General features: G+C 42.3%; 1 protein-coding gene across 20 annotated transcripts in view; it reads right to left on the bottom strand.

Moving 5' to 3' along the window:
• Positions 1 to 13,748, bottom strand: part of MYO18A (myosin XVIIIA) — a 488,146-nt gene that overhangs the window by 413,408 nt on the left and 60,990 nt on the right. The window lies entirely within an intron of this gene.

The raw sequence follows: 13,748 nt of genomic DNA, 5'->3' as shown, positions 1-13,748 counted from the left end.
GCTTTCTTAAAACAGAAAGAATTTGTGATAATTCAGAATACAGAAACAATGAAAGCCTATTTTTATTTGTTTAAAGAAATCTGATCAAATTTGCTGCTTTACAAAAAAAAAATGGGAGTGGTGGATTTTTCTGATCAGTTTTTATTAAAATTGAATGGTGTAGGGTAGATTATGAACTTCTTAATGTATCGACCCAAGCAACTTTTTCAATAAAATTTGTTGTCATAAAACTGTAGATGTGTGTGATACATCGGTCAGAATGGCGGATGCAAAGCAATGTATAACCTCCTGGGCGATAATCCCGAGCTGAGCTCGGGGTATGTCGCGCAGGAGGAGTTCTCTTGCATAATTTTTTTTTTGTTACACGCAGCTAGCACTTTGCTAGGTTCTGAACGGGATTTCCTGCTTACTCTAATCGCCGAAGGCGATCGGAGTGGGTGGGGGGATGCCACTGCGCTGCGGCTATCATGTAGCGAGCCCTGGGCTCGCTACAGGATTTAAAAAATAAAAAATTAAAAAAAATAATGCTGCACCCCCTCCTGGGCGATATAATTGTATCGCCCAGAGGGTTAAAGGGAACCTAAACTGAGAAGGACATGGATTTTTCATTTTAAAACAATACCAGTTGCCTGAATCTCCTGCTGATCCTGTGTGTACTTTTAGCCACCGCCCCTGAACAAGCATACAGGTCAGGTGCTCTGACTGAAGTCAGACTGGATTAGCTGCATGCTTGTTTCAGGTGTGGGATTTTGCCACCACTGCAGCCAAAGAGATCAGCAGGACTGACAAGCAACTGGTATTGTTTAAAAGGAAACATCCATATCCCTCTCGGTTTAGGTTCCCTTTAAGAGTTAGTTATGGGTGGATGTATGAGTGTGTGCGTGTGTGTGGAGTGGGGGGTGGTTGGTTAAGCATCATTTGGGGAGGGAGTCGTTAGAGTTAGGTATTGATGGGGGAGTAGATTAGGAAACGGAGGGGAGAGTGGTTAGGGTTAGGCAGTGGTAGAGGGTGGGCTTGTGTGAGAACAAGGTTAGGTTTAAAGTTAGTAAAATAGCGGTAAAATCCTCTATAATAAAACCCTACTGTCTCTGCGTCCCATGTTCCTGTGTGTGTCCCACATGCGCTCTGCACATGTGCAGGGACGCAGAGACATTGAGGGATAGTGACACGCGGCAAGCGATGACAGGCGAAGGGCCGACGGGCGCGTCGTGCAGGCGCGCGGCGGAAATGTGCGTGCACGAGAGGCGCATGCTCAGCGACAGACCTAGCCCGTTTTTAAACGGGCTCAGGTCCACTAGTTTACCAATATTTTACAAGTGTCTATTTCCGGTACCTATAGTTCTCATAGGAGATGCCTCCTGGTTGTCCCCCCCCTATGTTCTTCATAGGACATAACAGGCTGCTCTGCAGCTGAGCAATGTGTATGTATACAGATCATGAAAAAAGGGACATCTAAAAGGACACGCACCTGGTGCGTGCGTAGCTCAATACAGCTGGAAACTGTCAGGTAAAACCATTAGTAATTACAAGTATCAAGAACGTGTTTTTTACCCCTTTTATAAAAGCACATACCAGACAGAGTTCAAAAATAACTCAAATTAAATAGTCAACATGTCTGCAAACAAAAATGCTAGATAAGTGCCAAACAGCCTGGAGGCATATAAGAGCACATTACAGGATTATGATCAAATTGCAACACAATACGACAATGAACTTCAAATTAAAGGTTTAAAATTGGACAAACTGCACAGAGGCACATTAGCAGACTTACAGTACCATTTGGTTGCGTTTTTCCTTCTGTTAGCAAGACCTGCAGTCAGTTAAAAATATTCCAAAAGTAACATTAAGGCCACCTTCCAAAATATTCCCTGCTGTCTGATCCAACACTGAGGTCCTCAATAGGTCCAGTTACAGGCACCCCCTGTAATATTGTCTACTGTCCGATCCAACACTGAGCCCCAATAGGTCCAGTTACAGACACCCCCTGTAATATTGTCTACTGTCCGATCCAACACTGAACCCCAATAGGTCCAGTTACAGGCACCACCTGTAATATTGTCTACTGTCCGATCCAACGCTGAGCCCCAATAGGTCCAGTTACAGACACCCCCTGTAATATTCCCTGCTGTCTGATCCAACACTGAGCCCCAATAGGACCAGTTACAGTCACCCCCTGTAATATTCCCTGCTGTCCGATCCAACACTGAGCCCCAATAGGACCAGTTACAGGCACCCCCTGTAATATTCCCTGCTGTCCGATCCAACACTGAGCCCCAATAGGTCCAGTTACAGGCACCCCCTGTAATATTCCCCGCTGTCCGATCCAACACTGAGCCCCAATAGGACCAGTTACAGGCACCCCCTGTAATATTCCCTGCTGTCTGATCCAACACTAAGCCCCAATAGGTCCAGTTACAGGCACCCCCTGTAATATTCCCTGCTGTCTGATCCAACACTGAGCCCCAATAGGTCCAGTTACAGGCACCCCCTGTAATATTCCCTGCTGTCCGATCCAACACTGAGCCCCAATAGGTCCAGTTACAGGCACCCCCTGTAATATTCCCCGCTGTCCGATCCAACACTGAGCCCCAATAGGACCAGTTACAGGCACCCCCTGTAATATTCCCTGCTGTCTGATCCAACACTAAGCCCCAATAGGTCCAGTTACAGGCACCCCCTGTAATATTCCCTGCTGTCTGATCCAACACTGAGCCCCAATAGGTCCAGTTACAGGCACCCCCTGTAATATTCCCTGCTGTCCGATCCAACACTGAGCCCCAATAGGTCCAGTTACAGGCACCCCCTGTAATATTCCCTGCTGTCTGATCCAACACTGAGCCCCAATAGGCCCAGTTACAGGCACCCCCTGTAATATTCCCTGCTGTCCGATCCAACACTGAGCCCCAATAGGTCCAGTTACAGGCACCCCCTGTAATATTCCCCGCTGTCCGATCAAACACTGAGCCCCAATAGGACCAGTTACAGGCACCCCCTGTAATATTCCCTGCTGTCTGATCCAACACTAAGCCCCAATAGGACCAGTTACAGGCACCCCCTGTAATATTCCCTGCTGTCTGATCCAACACTGAGCCCCAATAGGTCCAGTTACAGGCACCCCCTGTAATATTCCCTGCTGTCTGATCCAACACTGAGCCCCAATAGGTCCAGTTACAGCACGCACAGTGGTACGCGATCTACATACACACTCTCCGGAGCCATGCAATGTCTTATGCTGGGAATACACGGTTCGTTTGTAAGCCATTAAGATGGCTCGATTGAGAATTTCCAACCTGTCCGATGTCCTGCCGGATCGATTCCGCGCTCGGGAAAAATGCGTACAGATAAGGGAACAATGCAGAAGGATAGGGGAGATAGGCGACTGGGACGCGGAATCGAGCGCGAAAATAGATCCTGACGCGAAATTGAGCACGAAAACGTACTGTGTATTCAAAACACAAACAAACACAAACACAGAACATTTATATCGCGCTTTTCTCCTGGCGGACTCAAAGCGCCAGAGCTGCAGCCACTAGGACGCGCTCTATAGGCAGTAGCAGTGTTAGAGAAACTTGCCCAAGGTCTCCTACTGAATAGGTGCTGGCTTACCGAACAGGCAGAGCCAAGATTCGAACCCAGGTCTCCTGTGTCAGAGGCAGAGCACTTAACCATTACACTATCCAGCCACTGCTTCCCAGCATTAAAGGTAACCTGAGGACAGAGACATATGGAGGCTGACAGTTATTTCCTTTTAAACAATGCACATGGCCTTATGGCCTGTTTATCCTTCTTGTCAACGGTCTCTGTTATGCTGGGAATACACGGTTCGTTTTTGCCTTCGTTTAAACCTTCGATTCGTTCGGTAAACGAATCGAGTGTTGAAAACGTATGTGAAAATAGTCATAATCTCATTATAGTTTCGATTAATAGACCCCAAAAACGAACGACTAGTGATCGAACATGTTTGATATTATCTCTCTTTATCCATCTAATCGAGCCATTGGTAGGCTTGATGGCTGTTCAGATCGATTATACATTCGTTTTTGCTAGTCCGTCCCTGTAAAAAGGGATTTTCGTTTCGTTTCTTTGCAGCCTTCGATCATTGGAAAAACGAAACCATCAGAATCGGAAAAAAAAAATAAACCGTGGGTGGTGATATTAACCGTATGACTGATTATTTCGGGATCGAAAAGGACAAAAGGCACAATCGAAACGAAGGTTTAAACGAAGGCAAAAACGAACCGTGTATTCCCAGCATTACAGGGGTGTCCAACTCCAGTCCTCAAAGCCATATCTCAGTCCACTGGAATGGGCCAGTGTTTAGGATGGACTGAGAAATGGAGAAATGTGATCTACTTGATGAGCCACACCTTTCCTGATTTGGTCCCATCAATTAATTTGAGCTGTGCAAAAATGTGTGAGGACCCCAGGCCTTGAGGACTGGAGTTGGACATTCCAATACTTTTAGCCATACACCCTGAACAAGCATGCAGATCAGAGGTTTCTGACAAAACCCTAGATTGTAAGCTCGCCCACTAGATAGCAAGTTTCTTATTTTGCTGTATCTGCTTTATCATTTGAATGTGTACCATTGATAGTGAGGTCTCAAACCACACATTAACTATGCATGTACTTGTATTGCTGGATGTCATGGTTGTATAGTGTCTTGAACACATATATATTTGTTTTGCACTATGTACAGTCAGTGCAACAGAGGATGTTGGCGCTATATAAATAACCATAATCATAAAAAATTAGCTGCATGCTTGTTTCCGGTGTATGATTTAGACAACACTGACCAGAAAGGTCAGCAGGACAGCCAGGCAACTGGTATTTGTATAAAAGGAAATAAATATGGCAACCTCCATACATCCCTCTCCTTGGTATCCTTTTAAAGGTATACTGTAGGGGGGGGGGGGGGGGGGGTGTCGGGGGAAAATGATTTGAAGTAACCCGGGGCTTCTAATGGTCCCCGCAGACATCCTGTGTTGGTGCAGCCACTCACCGATGCTCCGGCCCCACCTCCAGTTCACTTCTGGAATTTCAGACTTTAAAGTCAGAAAACCACTCCGCCTGTGTTGCCGTGTCCTCGATCCCGCTGATGGCACCAGGAGCGTACTGCGCAGGCCCAGTATGGTCTGTGTCTGCGCAGTACACTCCTGGTGACATCAGCGGGAGCGAGGACACGGCAACGCAGGTGCAGTGGTTTTCTGACTTTAAAGTCAGAAATTCCAGAAGTGAACTGGAGGCGGGGCCGGAGCATCGGTGAGTGGCTGCGCCAACACAGGATGTCTGCGGGGGACCATTAGAAGCCCCGGGTAAGTTCAGCTCATTTTCCCCCGACCCCCCTACAGTATCCCTTTAACCTGTTCTCCTGAGGTATCATCAAGGGGACTTTATGCCAGTGCAGGCCACCAGGAAAACCAAGGGATGGCGAGTGTGATGGGCAGCAACGGGACCCAATTAAGATGGGTTAACTTGCAACCATGCAGCCAACAATATGTTCCTTACTGGTTGAAAACCACTTTATCATGGAGGTCAAGTAATGCTGAGCACAAGGCCAGATTTAGACATTTTCCACTCCTAGGCCAACTTTTTGTGCCTCTATTTCATGTACGGCTTCAAAATATAATTCCCTGGCGTAGATTGTTTTCAACTGAACCTAAAGCAAGCTATTAAAATATTGCATAATATATGCCAATCGTAAAAGATCACCATCACGAAAATCAAAATTTAAAATACATGTAAACATATACAAATAAGAAGTACATTTTTTCCAGAGTAAAATGTGGTATAAATCACTTTTTGTTGTACGTTGCTGTGACTTACAGTAGGTAGGAGAAATCTAAAAGAACAGACAGGTTTTAGACCAGCTCATCTCCTCATAGGGGATTCTCTGTTTTTTTTTTAATTTTCAAAAGCACTTACTAAATGGCAGTTGCTTCATCCAACTGTCAAAAGTGTGCAGCAAGCAGGGAGGGTGGCTAACATATCTGTATAGATCCTTTTCAGCGAGTGCCTTTATAAAGAATCCCCCATGAGTAAATGAGCTGGTCCAAAACCTGTCAGTTCTGTCAGATTTCTACTACCTACTGTAAGTGACAGCAACATAGGTGAAATGTAATTCATGACTCATTTTACTATGGAAGAAATGTACGTATTTGTATGTTTGCATTTTAAATTTTACACTTTTTTCGCGATAGTGGTCCCTTAAGGATGCTATGAGTACAAACCTGTTACTTTGAAACAGCGTTCAGGTCTGCTTTAACCAATTCAAACCGGCTTTCATGTCAACCCAACAGAAGACCTGACAACAGCTACTAGTGCAGTACATTACCAGCCAAATGCATGTAAAAATATGAACTCCTGATTGCTGAACTGGCTCTGTAGTGTGCGCACACAGGTTTTTTCCCAAAGTGATTACTGTAAAGCATTTGAGTCATATCAATTACGCAGCTAGATGAGGCCCAATAAGTCTTTCCTGAAAGGATGCACATTGTTCTGAGTCTTTCCTGCCCAAAATATGTGAAGTGCTTTCATTTACCTGAGTGAGAAAAACATTAAGGAGAGTCTCTTATGATTTTGCAGTGTAAGAATTCCCTGAAGGCCATATTCTCAGATTCACACTGTGTCTGAAACTCCAGAAATACCTTCCAGCTAAGCTGTCAGAGCAAATAAGTAATGGCCGACTTCCGGTGTCAAAGCTACAGGGTAAAAATCCATGTTGGGTCAAAGATGACTGTTGTCAGGTAAAGCTGTGTACAGACTGGAGAGAAAATTCTAGCCAGATTATGGTAGAGTTTTAAAGCAAACTTCATACGTTTGACAGCAACATTTATTGCATGGCAATTTCCCCAAATTTTCCCAAGAAAACATTCAAGAAATACCCAAAAGATATAGGATATTTAAAGTCACACCACTGCTAGGTTCATATACAGTTAACCCTGCCCATGACCACGCCCACTTTCCCGCTGCATGGCCATGCCCATTTTTTGCCGCGGTGCACATTCACTCTCCCTTGATGCCCAGGATCCTAGCAACACCCCTGCTTACGCCACTGTTGGTAATGTATAGTTCCACTGAAACAATCACATTTTTAGCAAGTTCAGCAAGTCATTTTGATTTAACCTGCCTAAAATCTGTTGCTACAAACCGATTGTTGGAGTCTAATCAAACAGAAATTGCAGTTGGAACAAAACACTAAATTCTGATAAGTTTCACATTTGCTCCAAAATAATCATTTTGTAATAGACTGGGCAGAGCAAAGAGGATTGAGGGGGAGTTTTGGAAAAATTGATTTGATCAGAATACAAGTTTAACTGCACCACTCTTTGTAGCAGGATTTGACTTTGAAACACCCATTTTGACCTGCACATGGCCTTACAGGCAGACTTTACACATAGTTACTACTACTGCCTTTTTGCTATGTAATGAGCTCATTTATTTGCTTTTGAGGACAGAGATCATTCACTGTAGTCAATGACATTTTTCACTCACACATCTAGTTATAAAGGCACTAGACTGGACTTTCCTGTGGACTGTTACAGCATACCACAGAAATTACTGCTTGTGTCTGTTTCCCTCCAAGGCCTTCTTGCTGGAATGTCCACGTGATAGGCATTGATAGAATCCGAACTGCTCTACTCAGAACCCTAGAGAGGATCAGAACTCTCATAGATCATGTCAGTCAGCGTTCCCCTATCCCCGTAGAGTAATCTCAGGCTGAACCTGCAGTAGCTGCCATGTCTGCGTACTGTAACATGACACTGATCAGTTCCAGCTCTCAACAGAATTACACAGAAATTGGTTTCATAGGTCAGCTGGGTGTTGTGCATATACAAGAGGACTGAAAAAGGATATCAGCTTTACAGCTTGTCACATACCAAAGTCACAGGACTTTATACAGGGTGGCTAACTCTTATTCCATCTGCTGGCTTAATTTCCCGGTTTTATGTTATGTTTGTGAAGCTTCAGTGTTGAGTAGTAAGACGACAGTTAAGTGGGGTGTGGCCGACTTGATGGAGTTTACTGCTTCAGTGAACTTATTTTATGTTTTCAGCTTAAAGGGGCACTACAGCGAAAAACTGTAAAATTTAAAATATGTGCAAACATATATAAATAAGTACATTTTTTCCATAGTAAAATGAGCCATAAATTACTTTTCTCCTATAATGCTGTCACTTACAGTAGGCAGTAGAAATCTGACAGAAGTGACAGGTTTTGGACTAGTCAATCTCTTCATAGGGGATTCTCAGCAAGGCTTTTATTCTTTATAAAGATATTCATGAAAAAGGATTTAAACAATGATGCTGGCCAGCTTCCCTGCTCCCTACACAGTTTTTTGGCAGTTGGACAGAGCAACTGCCATTTACTAAGTGCTTCTGAAAATAAATAAATCCCTGAGAATCCCCCCAAGAAGAGATGGACTAGTCCAAAACCTGTCGTTCTGTCAGATTTCTACTACCTACTGTAAGTGACAGCAACATAGGAGAAAAGTAATTTATGGCTCATTTTACTCTGGAAAAAAAAATGTACTTCTTATTTGTATATGTTTGCACATATTTTACATTTTACAGTTTTTCGCTGTAGTGCCCCTTTAATAGTTTATATAAATTAAAGGGAACCTAAACAAAGGGATATGAATTTTTCCTTTTAAAATAATACCAGTTGCCTGTCTCTCTAATGCTGGGTACACACCATGTGTTTTCCCACTCGATCCGCGGGTCGATCGGGATCGATTAGACTATTACCGACATGCTCGATTTGGGTTTCGATCGTTCCTGTCGGCGATTTTGCATACTTAACATGCAAATCGACGGCAGGAACGATCAAAACTCAAATCAAGTATGTCGGAAATAATCTAATCGATTCCGATCGACCCGCGGATCGAGCGGGAAACCGCATGGTGTGTACCCAGCATAATACTTTTAGCCATAGCCGCTCAACAAGCATGCAGATCAGATGCTCTGACTGAAGTCAGACTGGATTAGCTGCATGCTTGTTTCAGGTGTGTGATTCAGCCATTGTTGCAGCCAAAGAGATCAGAAGGAATGCCAGTCAACTGGTATTGTTTAAAAGGAAACTTCCATATCCCTCTCAGTTTAGGTTCCCTTTAAGCAGAGGTAGCAGAAGATCACCAAAGAAGGTTTGTACAATAGATTAGTAAACATGTTAGAATTCCTATCTCCATAAATGTATCAAGATTTTATTTTTTTTCCAACAACCCGATTCAGTAAACCTTTCTTAAGGTGACCATGCATCTCTCAACTAGATGGCTAATCGACCATTCGATAATTATCAAATCGGATTGGGGAGGGGGGAGAAATATCTATCTATCTATCTATCTATCTATCTATCTATCTATCTATCTATCTATCTATCTATCTATCTATCTATCTATCTATCTATCTATCTATCTATCTATATATATATATATATATATATATATACATATATATATATATATACCAAGTGCATGCCCGATCGACAATGCATCCAATTTCAGGCCACAATTGGTTGCATGCATCGATCAGACATGCTGCAAGATGTTGGGCCATCGATCGGGTGTGCTGCATCTCATTTTGAACAGTTAATCGATTGATGCTGATTGGGCAAGCCAGACATTTTTGTGGAATAGAAGTAGCGTGCAAGGCAAGCTAAAGCAGTGCTACCCATCAGTAGATGTTCTGAGGTAGCAAATGTGTGATGCTTTAAACAACCAGAGAGAAGAGAGAATTCTCTCACAGGCCTGATGTGCTAAAGTGACAAGTACATGGGATGTCCCATCTGCTTCAGTACCCCATTAGTAACACACAACAGTTGAGAATAAACACTATAAAAACAAAATGGGTAACATTTCCTCCTGGAAGTAACATACAAACTAGTATTGTAAAATCAGCAATCCAACGTTTATTGGCATTTAATATCGTCCTCATGAGTCTTTCTAGTGCACTTGCCCCAAGGTGAATTGGCTTACTTGGCAAAGCGTCCAGCGCTGTCTAATAGCAGCCTTTGTATTACTGTATTTACAAGGCAGAAACCTCTCAGGATAACATGCACCACTTGGCAGAGCGCAAAAGAAAAACTGAACAAATTACAATTGCTTGATGCCACTTCCAGTTCATGTATAAACACACATACAGCATGGCCTCCGACACCTTGGCAAACTACACACACACACACACACACACACACACACACACACACACACACACACACACACACACACACACACACACACACACACACACACACACACACACACACACACACACACACACACACACACACTAAAATTTAAAAGGCATATGTATAAAATGCATGTTTGTACCAGAGTAAAAAGCACTAAGAAATTTTTTCATATGTCACCATCACTTACAATAAGTTGTAAAAATAGGACGGTTCTGACAGGTTTTGGACTAGTCCATCTCTTCATGAGGGATTCTAAGGGTTTTCTTTATTTTCAAAAGCACTTTCTGAATGGTAGTTTTTCAGTCCCAATGCCAAAATCGTGTGAAAGAGAGTAGGCAGGCTAGCTGGCATGTTTGTATAGAAAAGCCTTTCTTAAACTTTTTAACCTGGAAGAACCCTGCAAATAATTTTTGGATCGCAAAGAACCCCATAAAAAACTTTTTGGGGGATCTCAATAAACCCTTGCATTTCTTCTGCAGGAGGCATGGACTATAAAAAGTAGGTGTGGCTGTTTATTTCACTACCCCCTTTTTCACTGCCACTCGTTATAGTTTACTTAGTCTAGTGCATTTTATTAATGTTCTCATATTATTTTGACCCCTTATTTTGTGCTTTTTCTTTTTACAGTATTCCCTATTATAGTGTGCACTCTCATATTTCACCCATAATGCGGGAAGAGTACTGAAAGAACCCTGGTAGAGAACCTTACCAGAGTGCTTTTTGTAAATAATAAAATATATACTGAGAATTCCCCATGAGGATATGGATTAGTCCAATACTTGACTGTTTTTTACTGCCTAATGCAAGCGACAGTAACCGAAATAAAAAAATTATAGTGCATTTTACACTAGGAAAAATGTACTTCTAATAAGCATTGGTACATTCTTATTTTAGATTTTTACATTTTTCACAACAGTGGTCCTTTAATAAGTTAGAATGAAAGGATAACTGTTTATCTGAAGACTAGAGTGCTTTTAAATGAAGAAATGTTTACTTCCTCAATGTAGGTGGTTCAGTGTGTATATAATAATTTTTTGCACTCTAAACGCGCATTACATTAACTGAAAAAAAAAATGTAAAAAAAAAGTAGCAAGCTGAACAATTGAAGGCAAAGAAACAAAGTAGCATTACTCAAAGCAGCCTGGCTCCAAGTCAGTTCCAGCTGTCCACCTTAAGTTATAGACATTAGATGATGGTGGTAACATACAGTATATGCATAGCTCCACTGCCAAACAATCCTCCAGAAGGCCATTCAATGGACACACACACACTCATATAAGACACATATGCTGATTTATGCACTTAAAATGGTATGAAACTCAGCATTTCTTCTTTGTTCTAAAAGATTATTTGCAGCCTTAAAGAGACACTGAAGCGAAAAAAAAATGATGATATTATGATTTGTATGTGTAGCACAGCTAAGAAATAAAACATTAAGATCAGATACATCAGTGTAATTGTTTCCAGTACAGGAAGAGTTGAGAAACTCCAGTTGTTATCTCTATGCAAACAAGCCATTAAGCTCTCAGACTAAGTTAGTCGTGGAGAGGGCTGTTATCTGACTTTTATTATCTCAACTGTAAGTGAACTGTTTACTTTTTCTCTGCTAGAGGAGAGGTCATTACTTCACAGACTGCTCTGAAAGAATCATTTTGAATGCTGAGTGTTGTGTAATCTGCACATATTATAGAATAATGCAATGTTAGAAAAAACACTATATACCTGAAAATAAAAGTATGAGAATATTTTCTTTGCTGCTAATCTTCTAGAAATTATTCATAGTACACAACCAATTCATTATATCATATTTTTCTTTTCGCTTCAGTGTCGCTTTAAATCTACTACCACAAAAAACTAGCAGAACAGCATTCAAACAGTTAAACACAGCGCTTGGTTCTTCAGTGGAACACTCCTTGCTTCAGTGGGCAGCTTCTGGCCGCATCCAAGGTGATAACATTATCTTCTGTTTACATTTCTTTGCGAAGGTTTACTAAATATATTTGACAAAGTGCTGAAACTGAGCTCTCTCTGCTGCTAGCATGCATGCAGTTGAGAAGTGATCACTAGATAGATTTTCATATATAAATACAGCAGTTATGCAATAAAATGCATTGGCAGATTTCAGAGCAGATAAACTGTACTTTGGGACCTTGTAATTTGTAAACAGACAATATAGCTTGTGCACAAAAGCAAATATGGTAACTGTATGGGTAATAAAAAGTAGGAAAACACATTTTTATTGATTATTATGTCTGAGTTTTATCCCACTTTAACAGAAAGCTGCTGATGCCACCATTATCTTGGGTGAGGGTGAACTGCTACTGGCCATTTCAATCCATTACATCTAATGACTAACCCCAATCTCTCCAACCTCCCGTAGATGGGCATGCTGAGGAGGTGGTTAGAAATGCCTGCCTCTGTTATTGCTCCATAGGAAGGCTTACTACAGGGGTCTCAAACTCGCGGCCCGTGGGCCATTTGCGGCCCTCGATACAATATTTTGTGGCCCTCGCCGACAAAAGCTTCCTTATAGTTCGCTTCAGTGCTCCCAAGTAATCCGCCGCATCCCCGCCGCTAAACGAGGGCTGCAGAGCCCCCAAATCCCCCGGGGGGCAATCCGCCGGCATTTCCTGGAAGGGGCAGAGCTTTCAGCTTCAGCTCTGCCCCTCCTGACGTCAATCGCCGCACGGATCACTGCCTATCCCCGCTCCTCTCTGTGAAGGAAGAGTGAGAGGGGCGGGCAGAGGCGGCAATGCGCCGCGATTGTGAAATTCCTTATGCGGCCCAGCCTCATCCTGACTTTGCCTCCTGCGGCCCCCCAGGTAAATTGAGTTTGAGACCCCTGGTTTACTATAATAAACTGTACAGTACATTCAAAGGACATAACTGAACCTGTGACCACCACAAGTAGTTCAAATTTCCAAGCAGTTATGTGTTGAATTCAACCAAAAATCACTACAGAATTTAATACACATCTGCAATATTAAAGATAGCACATAAAGAGGTAACAAACAACTTAACATACCAAAAGCCAGAAGACAGTGACTTCAATTCTGCAGAACACAAAGGATTTTACCGAACATTTAGTGAAATGTCAACTCACTAAGGCTGTTTCCACATAGCAAGCTATAATTACCGACCAGTTAAGTAAATACCTCAAGAAATGTCAAATCACAAAGATTACAGCATATGGTAAAAGAAAGTAAGGGGTTCAGTGTTTAAGACCAGTTTTGATCTGTCGGAGGAAAATTGCTATCAGCTTGCGATAGCATTAACAGACTGATTCAGAGAGCCAATAGGAAGAGCCTCACCCTCCTGCTACTTCCTCCATTGGTGCCGATAAGCTATCGAACAGGCCTTAAGAATTGAAGCTAATGGCTATGAAGACTAGGATATAATTACTCTAACAGTGTTCCATCTGCAAGTTTAGAAGACACATACATGCATCATGTATTTTACTACAGGTTGTCAATGTAGCAAATCAAGTAAGAAAGCTAAAGGCTTTATGAAGAATAATGCTTTCTTGTGTCTAAGCCAATGAAAATATTTGTGAAACAGAC

This window comes from Hyperolius riggenbachi, chromosome 2, assembly GCF_040937935.1.
Source record: "Hyperolius riggenbachi isolate aHypRig1 chromosome 2, aHypRig1.pri, whole genome shotgun sequence".
Taxonomy (NCBI): domain Eukaryota; kingdom Metazoa; phylum Chordata; class Amphibia; order Anura; family Hyperoliidae; genus Hyperolius; species Hyperolius riggenbachi.
This window is presented reverse-complemented; position numbering and strand designations above follow the sequence as displayed.